We start from the raw sequence: 17220 nt of genomic DNA, 5'->3' as shown, positions 1-17220 counted from the left end.
TTTACTATGACATCCTCTCTGCATGTAAAAATTAAATTACTAACATCAAATAAAATTTGTGGCTTGTAATCCTAGCAATTTGGGAGGCTGAGGCAGGAGAATTGCTTGCGCTCAGGATTTCAAGACCAGCCTGGGCAACATAGTGTGACCCCATTTCTATGGATATAAAAACTTAGCCAAGTATGGTGATGCATGCCTGTAGTCCCAGCTGCTCAAGAGGCTGAGGCAAGAGAATCATCTGAGCCTGGGAGATTAAGGCTGAAATGAGCTATGACTGCACCGCTACACTCCAACCTGGGTGACAGAGTGAGACTTGTCTCAAAAAAAAAAAAATGTTTTTTTCTCCTATCAGTCTGTCTTTTGTTAGTTTAATTCACAGGCCCCAGGTACAGATTCTAGAAGAATAGAGAAACAGGACTTTTTCCTCCCCATATAATATTCATACACAGTTAGGGAGCCAGCTATACTCACAATATGTACTGAAACAACAAAAATTACATAAGGCTTGATAAAACTGGTTAACAGGAAGTTAACAATTAGTATGTTAGCGTGGACTAAAGTCTGTGACCAACTTAAATTCAATAGGGAATAGTCTCTCAAATATACAATTATTTACCTGCTGTTTGCAGTTGTGAAGAGAATCTTAATGTATGCATTTGAAGGGCTACAAATAAAGGGAAGCAACTGCAGCAAAAGACCCTGCCTAATAATGTCTGTTTGCAAATAAGTTACTTAAGCCAATAGTGCCAGTTTCTCACTCTTTCAAGGGTAGAACTCAAACATGCCATAATAAAATTCATTTTCATTTTTCGAATAATGCATGCTATCCTTAAGAAAGGTAGATTATATTGCACAGGGTTCTTAGTGAGCTTTGATATGTTTCTTCTTCTTTTTTCCCCTTTCTCTCTGATTTTTTTCCCTCCTTTAGGGTGGGGATGTTGTGGTAAGTGTGAAGTCACTAATCTTTGATCTTTGTGCATGAGGCTTCCTTCCACTGCAAATCAATTATGACAGACTAAATTAGCCTTTGATCGGAGGCTCTGATTTACTTTTTAATTCCCTGCTTCATCACTAGGATCTGAGATGTGTCTGCTCTTTGCCCTCCGCAGTTGTGTTGGTGATAATAGTGATATATTTCACTGATTTCCTTTCCAAGGCCTTAAATATCTGCACACGTGTGCAGTCCAATAAAATCCACTGTTTAGAAGAGATGTCTGTGATTTGTGTCAATGTCTTACATGATATTTTTCTCCAACAAGAATTGCTTTAGGGCAAAAGTAGCATTTTCTTGAGGAAACACAATTTTCTCCTTTCATTGGATTTTGCTCTAAGTTATTTGTTTGGTTGTGCTACATATTTTCATGGACGTTTTATATGTGCAGTCTGTCATGTTGCTACTCGAACAGTCCTTTTAAATGTCAATATAAGATTAAAAGTGTCTGCTTATTAAAGAGATCACCCAAGTTTTGCTGAGTTTCAGTATCTTTTATTCTTTAATAATTTAATGGTCATTATGGTCAGTCTTTTATCTGCAATGCAATAGCAACTGAGCAACTGTTTTCTTTTTGATGAAATGAATCTGCCTTCTAAATTTGCAAAGAAAGAAAAAAATTAACTTAAAAAAAGGCTATGAAGACTGAGCTTGAGCCTATTAAAACCTTACAAACAAAAACAAAGAGGGACAGAGGAAACTTTTGGAAGTAATAAATACATGTATTACCTTCACTGCCGTGACAGTCTCATGAGTCCTTGGAAATGTCCAAACTCAGCAAATTGTACACATTAAATATGTCCTTTGTGTATCAGTTATACCTCAATAAAATTATTAATAAAAACCAATAGACTGACAGTAACAACAAAAACCTGCAAAATGATCACAGGCCTATGCTTTAAAATGTAATTCTTCATATAGTACTCATTCTATAATCTTTTGATTTTGAGATGTAATTTTCCTAGTGACTTAAAATCTACCTGTAGCATTATAATGAAATATTTGTATACCTCAGCTTCCCTTTGGAGAACTTACTGAATTTCATGTCTTGGAAATTACATTTATTTGTGGACGTGATTTGAGTAAAAGCAACTTCAATGAGACTCCAGTTGAAACAAATGTATTTTTGGCACCTCAATACCAAAATTATGTATGCAATTTGGAGGTAATCCAAAGAACAGCCGAGAGAGGATGAAGGGAATGGGGTGTTTGGCTAAGGAAGAAATGTGAGGCTTCTGACTGTCCCCAGAGTGGGTGAACAACAATAAAGGAACATAACAGCCCATAAATATTTAAAAGGTATAAACATCAAATATGGATAGGAATGATTAATTCTGGGACAAGGGCATGGAACTAGTTCGGATGCACTCATATCCTCGTATCAGGGGAAAGAAAAATAAAAAGGATATGGGTTAGCATCATTGTTGAGGAGCATAAAACTTTGATTATTTATGCACAATGTTCTAGCATCCAGTGGAATCTTTTATCATCTCTGAATGCGTCTGAAGGGATGTTGAAAATCTATGTGTATTTATTTAACAGAGGTGAACTTTCTGACCAGGGTCCCACTTGCTAGGTGGGGCCATCAGAGATCTGAAAGTTAAGGGAATATTAAGACTCATCAGTAACCATGTTTAAGTGTTAATGGAAACTCTTAGCAAGACTGCCAAGATAACAGGATCCAGAGAGGCAATCTCAGAACTTCTCAGTACAGAAAGTGTCTAAGAAGTGATCTATCAGGAAAATCTTTCCCTCCTTCTCTTCCTCTCTTTCTTCCTCTTTCTCCCTACCTCTACACTTACAAAGCATCTAATACGCCCCAGGTTGTGTTCTCGCAGGTAATGATGCAAATAAAAATTTAACTTGCCCTCAAAGATATGTTCACAAGACCATTGTGTAAATAATTAATTTCAACTGAGTGTGAAGCATGTAAATAGAGCTGGAAGGAGGCAGAGGTAAAATTAGTCAAGCGAATTGCATTTGTGCAGAACGTGCAGTTCATTGTCCAGAGAACGTTTAAAAAGGAGGATTTGGTTAATCGTGTCCTCCTCAGGGTATAGGAGCCAAACCCTGGTGTAACTAAGCATTTGAGTGGTCTCTGACAGTAGATTTGTGTATCACTGGAAAATAATCAATATCTTTATAAAAACTTCACAGACCACCAAGAGAAGGCAGCTATAACGTCTCATAGAATAGAACTTTACTAAGACTTAAATGAAAATACTATTCTCTCTTCTCTACTCTCTTTATGTCTTTGACATAAAATAAGTCATCCAAATCCATAAATCAGTATGAGATGCAGTATGCAGAGATAAGTACCATCAAGCAGTCTCAGCACATGTTTTATCATGATCTTCTGCAGCAAAAATGTAGTCTCTGCCATTCAACTATTTAAGCCTTCTGTTAAGATGCATGGATAACGTCACCTTTGAATAAATTATACATAGGTAGAGCAATAATTGAAATGTATATATAAATCTGTATTCATCTGATAGGCACAAACTCAATCTCATAAGATTTCTAACAGTTAAACTGCTTATTGTGCCCTAAGTTCAGATAAATTTGGGTGCTGAAACACATAAAAACAAAATTAGCATTCACATATTGTAATCTAATCAGAGCTTGAAGAGTATTTTACTCCATTGTTTTTAAATTCTTGAGAGGCTGGGTATTGTGGGAGGAAATTTCCAAAAGAGAGATTCTCAAAAGAAAATTGAAGATTAGGTAAATGCCTGTTCATGTGTGGGTGTGGGTGTGGGTGTTTTATGACTATGATTCCACAAACCCTTCCTGAAACCTGATTGCTGATTTCCCTAGCACAATGAAAACTGATAGTAAGGGAACTTATTTTGTTGAATTAAATAATGATTTCATCAATCACCACGAGGAACACAAGAAATAAACATAATTCAATAAAATACAGGAAAGAATGCAGGGCTTTGAGCAAGAAGGGTGTTTTACAGGTTACCATCCATTTTCATGATGTCAAGAGACACAATTATTAATACATCATCATGACACAACCACAATTACGGTTCCTCACGGTAGTATGAAAATCTCTTTTTTAAAATTTAATACCCTGGGTATTATATTTTGTTCATTACTATCTCAGAAGATTTACCTATGTTTCTTATGAATTAGAAATTCATATAAAGTGAAATCATAAAAGGGTTTTCATGGAATAAATGTATCCCATACAATCATCATCAAAGGAACTGATTAATCAGATTTTGGGAAGAGTTTTCTCTAACGATATTAGAATATACTTAAAACCATTTTTTTTTTTTTTTTTTTTTTGAGACGGAGTCTCGCTCTGTCGCCCAGGCTGGAGTGCTGTGGCCGGATCTCAGCTCACTGCAAGCTCCGCCTCCCGGGTTCCCGCCATTCTCCTGCCTCAGCCTCCCGAGTAGCTGGGACTACAGGCGCCCGCCACCTCGCCCGGCTAGTTTTTTGTATTTTTTAGTAGAGACGGAGTTTCACCGTGTTAGCCAGGATGGTCTCGATCTCCTGACCTCGTGATCCGCCAGTCTCGGCCTCCCAAAGTGCTGGGATTACAGGCTTGAGCCACCGCGCCCGGCCTACTTCAAACCATTTTTAATGTTACAAGAGACTTGAAGATGCCCTGTGGTGAGAAAGCCTGTATGGAGAACCCCTTTGGGGAAAGTCCCAAAGCGAAGATCTAAAAATAGTGGAGAGCAAAACCACTCCAGTGGATGAGAGAAGAGAGCAAATGTTTTTCAAAACACACAGTTTCCTCATAGACTGATTCTTGGTATAGCCTCCATTCATTTAGAAGACCACTGGGGGTTACTGGGAACCAGGTATGCTAACAATGACTCATAAAGTCAAGATGCTCTATCTCTTTCCACATTGTCTTCATTATTTTATATTTGTATTAAGGTCTCATTTGCAACAAATGCATAGAAAAAAATTGTTCATGCACCAAGTAACATCTTAATTCTTCTGGAGTGCATATTCTCTTAGTGACATAATGTGCTCTTGAGAAAGTAAGAAAATCACTCTTTCATCTTTGAGAAAAAAAATTACTACTCATTTTTGTTTTACCTCCAATCATTTTGTCTTCAAAAACTAGTTGTGATACTAATTATTGGCACTTACTGAACCAAACACAATGGTATGGACCAAACCCAGTGCTAATATGCATTATCATAATAATCTAATTTAAGCTGCACCTGTAGGCAGTTACAACTATTATTCCAGTTTTATGGTTTATAACATGGATCATAAAAATAGCTAAATAACTTAACTAGAACTACATCACTCTGTGTTTGGCCCTCCCTCCAACGTGGACTTTTCTCATTGTTCCAAACTCTTTGAAATTAGTTATAATTCAGGTTAGTGTTGCACAAAGAATTTGAAAAAACTCCAATCAAGGACTCAGGTCAGATTTCAAATGGATTCAAATTCAAGGAACAGTGACTGAAGCTGAAAGTCGTTCTGACTCTGAAGCATGAGCTCTGTTTACCCCCTGAAAATACAGGTTTTCTCATTGAAACTTCAAGCCTCCTTAGAAGTGAACCTTCTCAAATGCCAGTGACGAAACTATTTTTCTATTAAAAATTACATTTTGATAAATATTATACATATTCCACTTTCGACTATGCTAACAGGTCAGCCAACAAGAAAAACAACTTTAAGGTAAGGGTTTTGCTCTTTCAAAAATAAGCCAGCAATTTAATGGAACTCAAAAAACAAAAAAACCTTCACTGTACGATACATCTGGTCCATCTCTACGCTAAGAATGTAGTGAAGACGTAAGTTCTGCAACGTCTCCTTGTCTTTATTCTGTGTGACTCCTGCACTGTGTACTGCAATAATTAAATACAATCAAAAATGCGTAAAACAACTGATTAAGGAAAATACTCTTACCCGTAAATTAAGTTCCCCTTAGTTCCACTGTGATTTGTTTGCAGTGTGAAGACAGGATTATGGTTTGCAGTTTACAGGACCTAGGGATAGATTAGAAAGTTGTAATTTTGGAAATAATTATCATTTAAGGAGTCACTTTTAAATTAATTTTTACGTTTTCTCTTTAAAAAAACAGATTTAATTTTTCTTTCTCCCCACACCCCTCAAAATTTCCACTCAAATACCTAAGCAGTAGTATTACTGTGTTGCTAAAAAACGGGTCCTGTGAATTTCTGTCAAGGAACAAAAGAAGCAGAGAGGGCAGGCATGCAAAAGGCAGCCACATAATTATACTTCTTATTGAAAACATTATCGATGTGTCTTCTGTCATGAATTCACGTATTTTGCAACAGACCACAATTGTAAGTATTTCTACAAAGCAGTTCTCCTGACCTGTTTGGCACAATAGCTACTTGCATCTGTCTGATGCTGTGACTAATCTGTCAAAACAAAATGATATAGACCATAACGAGGAGAGCTTTGTCAGGAAGCATTCAAAGATCAGACCTCTGAACTAAAGAGTGAATATAAGCCTTCAACTCAAGAGGTCATCTCTCACCCTGGTTTGCCAAGCCGCCTATCTCTTAAAACAACAACATGTGAAATGAGGGGACTGATTCAACCAATATATCCAATCCTTTTACTGTTCATTCCCAGGTGTCTCAAGGATTGGCTCCCAATCTCAAAAAGATTGCTTAAGCTTGTTTTTGAATGCCATCCCATGAACACGCTTTTTAAAAACTAGATTTTCTATTAGGCATCAGAACAATCGGAATAAGTCAACATTTTTTTTTTGCATACCAGCTGTCATAATTTAATGACTGAACATCATTTAGAAGAGCTAAATTCCATGTAATAATTCTGACTCATTCTGGTAGAAGTTACGGATTAAGGAGATTTATAAAACTACATCTTTGGCCCTAAGAAAAGGAAGATGGCTGAAAAATTCAAACAACTCATTTCCACTCTGTGTATTATTTGACAATCTCTTTGGCCTTATTCCAAAAGCTGTTGCCAAGAAGTTATAAACAGATTGCAATGCCTCCGGAGAGAACCTCACACCAATACACTGAGAAGAATTCCACCCTGGCAAGTATAAGAAAAGTCGTCACTGCTTTCCAGTTGACCAAGTGACACACTGCACAGACTGTGCCCTTAATACTTTTGTTTAGTAACCTCATTTCAGCCCCATAAGGCCTACTTCTGACACCATTATTATTACAAACAGAAATGTTTATGGATGACTAACCATGCACGAAACTGCGTTTAATATGGTTTCTAACCAATGGGTCCATGGTACACATTGTTTTAATATAATTGTGTTCACTGACTTCTGCAGGCTAATAGAAGTTTACCTAAGTAGAATAATACAGAACCTGGCTCCCACTTTGTTGTGCGTAGCATCCTGTGTGTGTTACAACAGTCTCTCAGTGGGGAAAAGAAATAATGCAATGTTTGCATATGTTGATTCAAAATGAGATTTGCTGACCCTGCTGTTCCATTTGCTGTGGTGAATGTTAAATGACTTAATCTAGAATGTTCTTTATCTCAGTGATGAAGAATGTCATGCATTCAGGATCTCCTACAGCCATGGTACCACTGTTATTGTTCTAACATTAGATCTGTCTAAGACATCTCTTCAAAATCCATCATGTCATGAAGCCACATCAGGTGGCTCTTCCCCAATGGGTCCCCATTTCTTACCCCTGTTAAGGACACTCATGACAACAGAGATCAGTACTTGTGCTGAATTACCCACCACACTCTCACTTAGGAATTTCAAGGCAGTTGTTTGGCATTAGGCATGGAAACTGTAGGTATAATCAAACTTATTTGTATGCTCACAGAAGCAGCCTTCGCCCACAGAGTTCTCATCTGCTTCCTTCAACTTTGGTTCAGAAGGCACCCACATTAATCATGTATGTAAGTTCCTTGCTACGAATCTAATCTTTCTCCCTCTCTTTCTCTCTCTCTCTCTGTGTGTGTGTGTGTGTGTGTGTGTGTGTGTGTGTTCTTAGTGTTTACTGTAAACAAAGAATTATCTCTGTATTAATTTATTTTATTTTATTTTAATTTTTTTTTTTGAGATGGAGTCTCACTCTGTCACCCAGGCTGGAGTGCAGTGGCGCGATCTTGGCTCACTGCAAGCTCCACCTCCTTGGTTCACACCATTCTTCTGACTCAGCCTCCCAAGTAGCTGGGACTACAGGTACCCGCCACCATGCCTGGATAATTTTTTGTAATTTTAGTAGAGACAGGGTTTCACCATGTTAGCCAGGATGGTCTCGATATCCTGACCTCACGATCCACCCCACTCGGCCTCCCAAAATGCTGGGATTACAGGCGTGAGCCCCCATGCCTGGCCAGTCTCTGTATTATTAGGTTTTCTTTCATTCCTTCATGTTGTAGGTGCATGATCTCTGGAAAGAGGTACACAGACCATCCTTTAGAATGCAACAAGAAATATTGAAACATATATACATATATATATATACACACTCACATGTACTTATGATTTTCATCTCATTTTTAAACATTTCTCTCCTTTTACCGTTTTCTTATGATAAATTTTAGCATACTAGTGTCTCTACAATTTAGGATATACATATAGTGGAGGGATAGGCTCAAACATTATTAGATAAGGGTGTATACACAATATACTGCTATAATCAAAGAAAACATCTTTCTAATTTTTTTATATTAACATGACGTACAATCCTTTGAATTTATTTACTCTAGAAAGCGTTTACCCTTTCCCTCACCACCATTGACATAGATACTAACAACTTATTCTCTATTATTAGTGAAAAGTTGTGTGTTTTTTTCAAAATCCCTTAGTTTCTTTTACTTAAGAGATACAAATAAATATACCCACCAAATGTAAAATAAGAATGGAGAAGAATATTAAAAAGAAAATATTAAAAAGAAAGTAATTTAAGGCAAAACAACCATTTGGGTCCTTATTGGTTGTTTGCTTCATTACTAAGATTTGAAAAGTATGACTGAAAGAAAACGTAGTGTATGCACAATAAACTAGTTAAATTAAACTCTACTGACTTGCGGCAAAGTAAAAACAAAACAAACAAACAAAAAAAAAACAGAGAGGAAGTATACTGGAGTGTACTGGAAGGAGAAATAGAACTTGCTCAAGAGCAAGATACAGTAAAAACTGGGTTATGAGGGTACACTCAGCAAATAACCTACCCATGGCTGGTGTAATATGGGAGCTGCGGATCAGTGGAAGTCAGGGTCACATGTTTTCTGAATATGAGCATGTTGTGACTCTGAAGTTATCAAATATTTGAAAGTAGTACTTTTCACACAACATAGCCTCTACAGCAAACCTATGACTTCATTAGATGCTCAGCAAGAGAAATGGTGATCTCTTGCCATGCTGGAAGAAAAGTTGGCTTCACGAGACATTTTGAGCTATTTATAAGGTAAATTTCTCCTTATGCACTGAATTGACAGCAAATCATAAGTAATTTGAAACTCCATCTAGACAAAATTAACTAAAGGCCTAACAGCTGTAAATATTCCTATTTACTTTTATTCTGTATTCAGTATAAGAAATCTTGAGTTCCACAAGGGCATATATTAGCTGTACCAATGTCTCTGCCTGGTACCATAATAAAATGTAATATATACTCTTTGGATAAGGCCATAATCACCAAAACAGCATGGTACTTATATACAACTAGGCACATAGACCAATGGAACAGAATAGAGAACCCAGAAATAAACCCAAATACTTACAGCCAACTGATCTTCGACAAAGGAAACAAAAACATAAAGTGGGGAAAGGATACTCTATTCAACAAATGATGCTGGGATAATTGGCAAGTCACATGAAGGAGAATGAAACTGGATTATCATCTCTTACCTTATACAAAAATCAACTCGAGATGGATCAGGGACTTAAATAAATATAAGACCTGATCCTATAAAAATTCTAGAATATAACATCAGAAAAACTCTTCTAAACATTGGCTTAGGCAAAGCCTTCATGACCAAGAATCCAAAAGCAAATGCAACAAAAACAAAGATAAATAGGTGGAACTTAATTAAAGAGCTTCTGCTCAGCAAAATAAACAGTCCGCAAAGTAAACAGACAACCCACAGAGTGGGAGAAAATCTTCACAATCTATATGTCCAACAAAGGACTGATATCCAGAATCTACAAGTAACTCAAAAAAATTAGCAGGACAAAACAAACAATCCCATCATAAAGTGAGCTAAGGACATGAATAGACAATTCTCAAAAGAAGATATACATATGGACAACAACATATGAAAAAAGTGCTCAACATCACTAATGATCAGGAAAATGTAAATCAAAACTACATCTTGATACACCACCTTACTCCTGCAAGAATGGCCATAATGAAAAAATAAAAAAAAATAGTAGATGTTGGTGTGGATGCAATGAAAAGGGAGCACCTCTACACTGCTGGTGGGAATGTAAACTAGCACAACCACTGTGGAAAACAGCGTGGAGATCCCTTACAGAACTAAAAGTGGCTCTACATTTGATTCAGCAATCCCACTACTGGGTATCTACCCAGAGCAAAAGAAGTCATTCCACGAAAAAGGTACTTGCACACCCATGTTTATCGCAGCACAATTCGCAATTGCAAAAATGTGGAACCAGCCCAAATGCCCATCAATCAACAAGTGGATAAGGAAATTGTCATAAATATATATGATGGAATACTACTCAGCCATAAAAAGGAACAAATTAACGGCATTTACAGCAACCTGGATGGAACTGGAGACTATTACTCTAAGTGAAGTAACTCAGAAATGGAAAACCAAAAATCATATGTTCTCACTCTTTTTTTTTTTTTTTTTTTTTTGAGACGGAGTCTCGCTCTGTCACCCAGGCTGGAGTGCAGTGGCCGGATCTCAGCTCACTGCAAGCTCCGCCTCCCGGGTTCACGCCACTCTCCTGCCTCAGCCTCCCGAGTAGCTGGGACTACAGGTGCCCGCCACCTCGCCCGGCTAGTTTTTTGTATTTTTTAGTAGAGACGGGGTTTCACCGTGTTAGCCAGGATGGTCTCGATCTCCTGACCTCGTGAGCCGCCCTTCTTGGCCTCCCAAAGTGCTGGGATTACAGGCTTGAGCTACCGCGCCCGGTTCTCACTCTTAAGTGGGAGCTAAGCTATGAGGATGCAAAGGCGTAAGAATGATACATGGACTTTGGGGATTTGGGGAAGGGGTGGGGTGGGGGTGAGGGATTAAAGACTACAAATTGGATTCATTGCATACTGTTTAGGTAATGGGTGCACCAAAATCTCACAAATCAGCATAAAAGACCTTACACAACCAAATACCACCTGTTTCCCAAAAGCCTATGAAAAAATAATTTTAAAATGTATATATATACTGTTTAGATGAATTAATGAATGAATGCATTAAAGCTACACATATCAATTAATAGTAGTATTCATAGTTCCTTCACCTTACAGTCACAGGTATGAATTTCATACTTTCGTAGAACAGGAGGGAGCACATTACCAGCACAGTGTCTGTCAAAAAAGATGCTACAGCAGAGAAAAAAATGACAGAGAGACTGAAAATACAGCAAGTGTGCACTTACTTGCTGTGTGATCTTAAAAGCTAATCATGTAGCCTTTTAGATCTCCAATTGTCTCCTTGGTAAATAAGGGATGATAGTTATCTGTTTTGCAGAATGGCTTGGAGGAATAGTACTAACATGCAAAAATTGTTTAGCACAGGGCTGAGATCTAGCCGGTGCTCTGTGAAAAGCAAGGGGCAGCTGCAGTAGCAGCAGCCACATCATTGTCCTGATTGATGATGTCCAATGAAGCTGGGAGGGACACTTGAGATCAGTCTCCAGGTTCCCCCTACTTGAAAGTCCCCACTCAACTCAGCCATCAGGAGGAAATTACACAGTACCCCGCATGGTGGCATATGAACCTTGACAGCTGCTGTATAAGCCACATGTGTGAGCAGCTACATGCCTTATTCTCACAAGACAAAAAAAAAAAGGTTTTTGTTTTTGTTTTTGTTTTGTTTTGTTTTTAGAAGTCTTGCTCTTGTCACCCAAGCTGGAGTGCAAAGGCGCGATTTTGGCTCACTGCAACCTCAGCCTCGTGGGTTCAAGGGACTCTCCTGCCTCAGCCTCCTGAGTAGCTGGGGTTACAGACAACCGCCACCACGTCCAGCTATTTTGTTTGCATTTTTAGTCGAGACTGGGTTTCACCATGTTAGCTAGGCTTGTCTCGAACTCCTGACCTCAGGTGATCCCAGAGTGTTGGGATTATAGGTGTGAGCCACTGCACCTGGCCAGAAAAGCGTTTCTTTACAATGTTTTATGCAAGACTTTTAGTTCCTTAAGTCGAGGTCCGGGAAAAGTGATCTTATTAATTTTTGCCTTCCTAGTACTCAAGCACAATGGCTGTCAGATTGCCAAATACTGGTTGCTTAATACACATACATTGACAAAAAATGCCTATTCTACATATATGTGTGTGCATTTGAGATCAAAACTGGCTATTTTTTAATTTTTTTCCTTTTAAAATGTATCTGATCTCAATTGATCTTTAAACACTGGAGATTTTGAGTGATTTTTTAAATTGCTAGAAAAGGCTGTGAGCACCTCAGCTTTTAGTCAATATTTAGGTCAATATTCTTAAGAAACTGGGATGGAAAACACGGTTTTTTTGGTCATCAACTAACATTTACCTGACAGGAATCAGCTCTTGATTCAAATCATGCAGGCCCAAACCCTCAAAATGTGTGCCAAAATGCTCAATACAAATTTGAATGACGATATCTTTTAAAAAGGAAAATGATACATGAGGCACATAATATTCCCTAGGTTATAAGCTACTAGTACTGCAAAAATGAACACACAAACAAATTCTTCAATCTGTCTAAAATAAAATAACGTACAATAATGTAAAAACTAGACAAAATATGATAAGCTGTTAATGTTTGCTTTTGGGAATTATTTATCAGCAAAACCTTATACAGGCAATGTGAAGATGTTCAATTTTTTTCTAAGAATACTTCTGAAAGAGCATTCTAAATGGAAATAGCCCCTATTTCTGATCACGAGTTTTAGCATTTCTTTACTAAATCACAGATATTGACTCCCTACTAAACATCATATGTGATTTTTTTCTAATATCAGTTGAAGATATATTATATGTCAGACATCATATTTAACAATTTAGGTATAATCTCATGTAATACAAGTACCTCTAATTTGGGTACCACTAACTTTAATTTTACAGAAGATTAAATGAATTCAAATAAGTTAGGTATCATTTACAAAGTTACAATGAGAATAAATGTCAGCACCAAGATATGGACCTAATTTGTGCAACCTCAAGGCCTGTGCTGTTATCTACAGTAGACCCTCTTTCTTATTGCATCACTCATCTAAAGTACCTTGAGCATCTTTAAGGAATCCAAAAGGATTTTACCTCAGTCTTTTACTATTTTTAAGATATATTCAACTATCTAAAGGAGGCTGTATTTAGCCTCTTTTCACACTGCTACAAAGAACTTCCTGAGACTGGGTAATTTATAAAGAAAAGATGTTCAATTGACTCATAGTTCCACATGACTGGGGAAGCCTCAGGAAACTTACAATCATGGCAGAAGGTGAAGGGAAAGCAAGGGACATCTTGCATGGTGGCAGCAGAGACAGAGAGTGAGTGGGGAACTTCCACACACTTTTAAACCATCAGATCTTGTGAGACCTCACTGACTATCATGAGAACAGCATGGGGGAAACCAGCCCCATAAGCCAATCACCTCCTACCAGGTCTGTCCCCCAACACATGGGGATTACAATTTGAGATAATATTTAGGTGAGAACACAGAGCCAAACCATATCAGATGCTAACAGCGTAATAGAGTGATATCAGCAAAGAATATTCCAAGGCAAGTCAGAGGTCCTAACAAGTTTGATTCCTAGCTATGTCAGTAACACTCCCTATTAATGACGTGTTTCCTAACTAACTGGGGCCTCAGAATCCTTATGCACAACATGAGAATTTTAACTGAATGCTATTTACAAGTTGTTTTTTTTTTTTTTTTTTTTTTTTGCCTTAGAAGTCTATGATTTTTTTTTAAACTCTCTAATAATGGGACTGAAGGAGGTACAGAGAAAAGCACTATATTATTTAAGAGGCTGGGGCCATGGGACTCACACAGAGGAAGATTAAAAACATTAGAAATCTTTAGTGTGGAAAGATGAATACACAGAACTGATAGACTGAAGTAAAATCTTAAGGGACACAGAAAATGTGACTATCACTATGTTTTCTATAACCTTGGGCTGTCACAACTTGGAAGACAGGAGATCCTCCAGAAATAAACTGAGGGCAAATCATACACAATAGAATTATATTACTATAATAGATCATATATGTTAAAGAAATAAATAGCTTCCAAAAAAGGAGAGACATAGTTTTGGCCAATGCAGGCAGAGTTTATTCATAGAAATGAGGATATGCATTTCATCGCTACTGTCCAAAACATCATGGAGAACCAAGACACATTCTCAAGAACACTTCCCCACTTCCTTTCCCTATAGAAGGCTGACCCAGAAGGACCTGGGTCTGATTGATGATATCAATAACACTCAGACACTTGAGGGTTTTGATCCAGCTCCACCATGTAGCACACAACAGGTCATCAATAAATATTTTCTTGAATGAATGAATAAGCTCTGCCACTTACTAGCTGTGTCATTTTTGGGAAAGTTAATTAACTCCTCTTTTTTCCGCAGTTAAATGTGGATATGACAAAGCTCCTGGGAAACCAGCTGTAGCTAATTCATCATAGCAGAATACCAAGCAGGTGGAGCAGGGCCTGAGGCCAAAGGCTGCCATGCAAGGTCCAAATCTCTTACCATTCATTCACTAGTCTTCCCACCACGAATGCTGAGGCAGCCAAACAATCCTTGAGGCCGTGTTTCAAGCATGTTGCATAGTCAAACCTCAAAACTCAGATCCTGGCACCAATACCAAATCATGAAACTTAAAAGCCCCACCTGCCAGAGGCCAGATGCCCTCTTCTGGAGGTGTTAGTCCTCTGTTTCCCACCTTGGAGTATGATGGTAGAGGCATCTCTTGTTTTCTCACTACTATCAAAGATAGTATATCAAAAGAAATGTTTGAAACAGTCTTGAAAGCAATAAGCAAAAATGTCAATGTTTTAAGTTAAGAATAAATCAAATAGATAATCTTTTAGATCTCAAAGAGGACCCAGTTCCTACTTTATATTACTTTCTAATGCAGTTGGAGATGGCCTCCTCTGGAAGTAGAAGGTCACTAAAATTTGCGGTAGTAATTCTGCAAACCATTTATAGAGAAGCACTATGTTTTTCTATATAGTCCAAAATGTATGTGATGGTAGACTCAAATATCACCTTGAACTAATACCTGATCAAACCAGTTAATTGTGGGCAAGTTAATACCAATGTCAAGCTTCTTTGGTAATGATAATGGGATACACTTATACAGGGCTAACTATAGGCCAGGCACTGTCCTAATTGCTATACATTTTATTAACTCATTTTATCCTTACAAACCATGAGGGAGATACTGTTTTGCTTTTTTTAAATGTCCTCATTTAACAATGACCGAACTAAGGCATAAAGATGTTACATATTGCCTAAAGTCACATGACCATTTCTCCAGGATGGAGTTTTATAATTTTGATAACCTTAAATATTGCTGTAGGTGTTACTGCAGCATCAGTACACCTTTAAAGCAAACTCTTGTTCTTTATGGCTGCAAGCTGAGTGACACAAATATTTTTAATAATGTTTAGAAAGCAGAATTGTAAACCATGAAGTCACATTGAAATACATATGAAAACTGCCTGGAAGTCTCTTAGGCTTATTTAGGTATGAAAAGATGTTAACATCACTATTATGAAGCCTTTCTGTCCCAGAGCATTGTACAAAGCGTCTTTGTCTATTCGTCCAATAACATATTACTTGACTATTCTGTGTCTGGCACTACACTCAAGGCACATCCATGAATGGGGAGCCCTGTGTCCCCAAAATAGAAACTTGTCTAAACATAGACAATCTCAGGATATTACTCTGTTTCCTGCTTGAGCCATTATACCTGCTACTTTGGACTGAGTATTTGCTCAAGTGGCTTTAAACCCCTAACCACCCTCTAAGATCCTTGCATCACCAGCATGGAGGCCTCAGAATCCCATCCTCTCCCAAAGTAAACCAAGAGCTAAACGTTCTGTTTTCCTTTAAATATCACTAATTTTCAGTACTTGTCCACACTCCCCAGCTATTTTCAGGGCTGTCTTTGTATTTTAGTCTTGATAACTACCTAAGGTCTCATGCTACAGTGAACCTTGGGAGGCAATAAATAATTTTCAAGTAGTTTCACTCTTTCACCAGCAGAAACTCACTTTCTACCCATGAAGTCAGGTTGGAAAGGATTTGTAGGAGACAGCAATTGGTTAAGGTGGATAATTGTGGGAGTTTTGTTTTATCATAAAAGTAACAAATGCTCACTCTAGATATTTGGTAAAATACAAATATATATGTATACATACATACACATATACATATATACACACACATATACATAATAAAATGGACATCATCTAAGAAATAATATTTTAGTGTATTTCCTTCCCCAATTGATATATTAATATTCAACCAGTGCTATAGCTACACTCATATACACACACATATACACACATACAGATATGTGTATGAATATATTACACATGTAAAAATCATATGCTGTTTACCTCTACATAACATTATGAGCATTTTGACTTTTTAAAATATCCTAACATAGATTTTTATGTTCATGTGGCCAGTATGCATAGATCTAGAAATCTAAGTTTGGATTAAGCATATTAATATATGCCCAAATACCAATGGAAAAATCTTTACTGATTGTAATTTATAACAATAAAATCTTGGTAACAATCTAAGTGCCCATAGAGAAATAATTAAATATGTAGAATATAGTTATGTATTAGAAAAGTTTATAATTTTAAAAAGTTGTATTTTCAAAGAATATTGAATGCTGAGACTTTGTATAATATTAGGTGAAATAAAGCACTACAACATTTTACATAGGATGTGAGCTTTATTTTGCTCATACAAAAAAAATACTATGCAGCAATGTCTACATGAGAAATAACATTGGAAAGAAAAATATCAAATTGCTACCATTGTTTATGGGAGGAAAGTGGTGAAGAAAGATTGAAGATGACTTAATTTAATAGATATATTTCTAATGATCATGTGTTACACTTTTTTTTTTGCATCAAAA

General features: G+C 37.2%; 1 protein-coding gene across 7 annotated transcripts in view; it reads right to left on the bottom strand.

The window, feature by feature from the left end:
- Positions 1–17220, bottom strand: part of CHL1 (cell adhesion molecule L1 like) — a 213169-nt gene that overhangs the window by 157946 nt on the left and 38003 nt on the right. For all 7 annotated transcript variants that reach the window (XM_005547632.3, XM_005547636.4, XM_005547635.3 and 4 more), the window contains exon 2: positions 5882–5961. The gene's annotated coding sequence lies outside the window, so the exon portion shown is untranslated. The remainder of the gene's footprint in view (positions 1–5881; positions 5962–17220) is intronic.

This window comes from Macaca fascicularis, chromosome 2 (assembly GCF_037993035.2).
Source record: "Macaca fascicularis isolate 582-1 chromosome 2, T2T-MFA8v1.1".
NCBI classification, from domain to species: domain Eukaryota; kingdom Metazoa; phylum Chordata; class Mammalia; order Primates; family Cercopithecidae; genus Macaca; species Macaca fascicularis.
The sequence above is the reverse complement of the archived record's forward strand: the minus strand, read 5'-3'. Positions and strand labels throughout refer to the sequence as shown.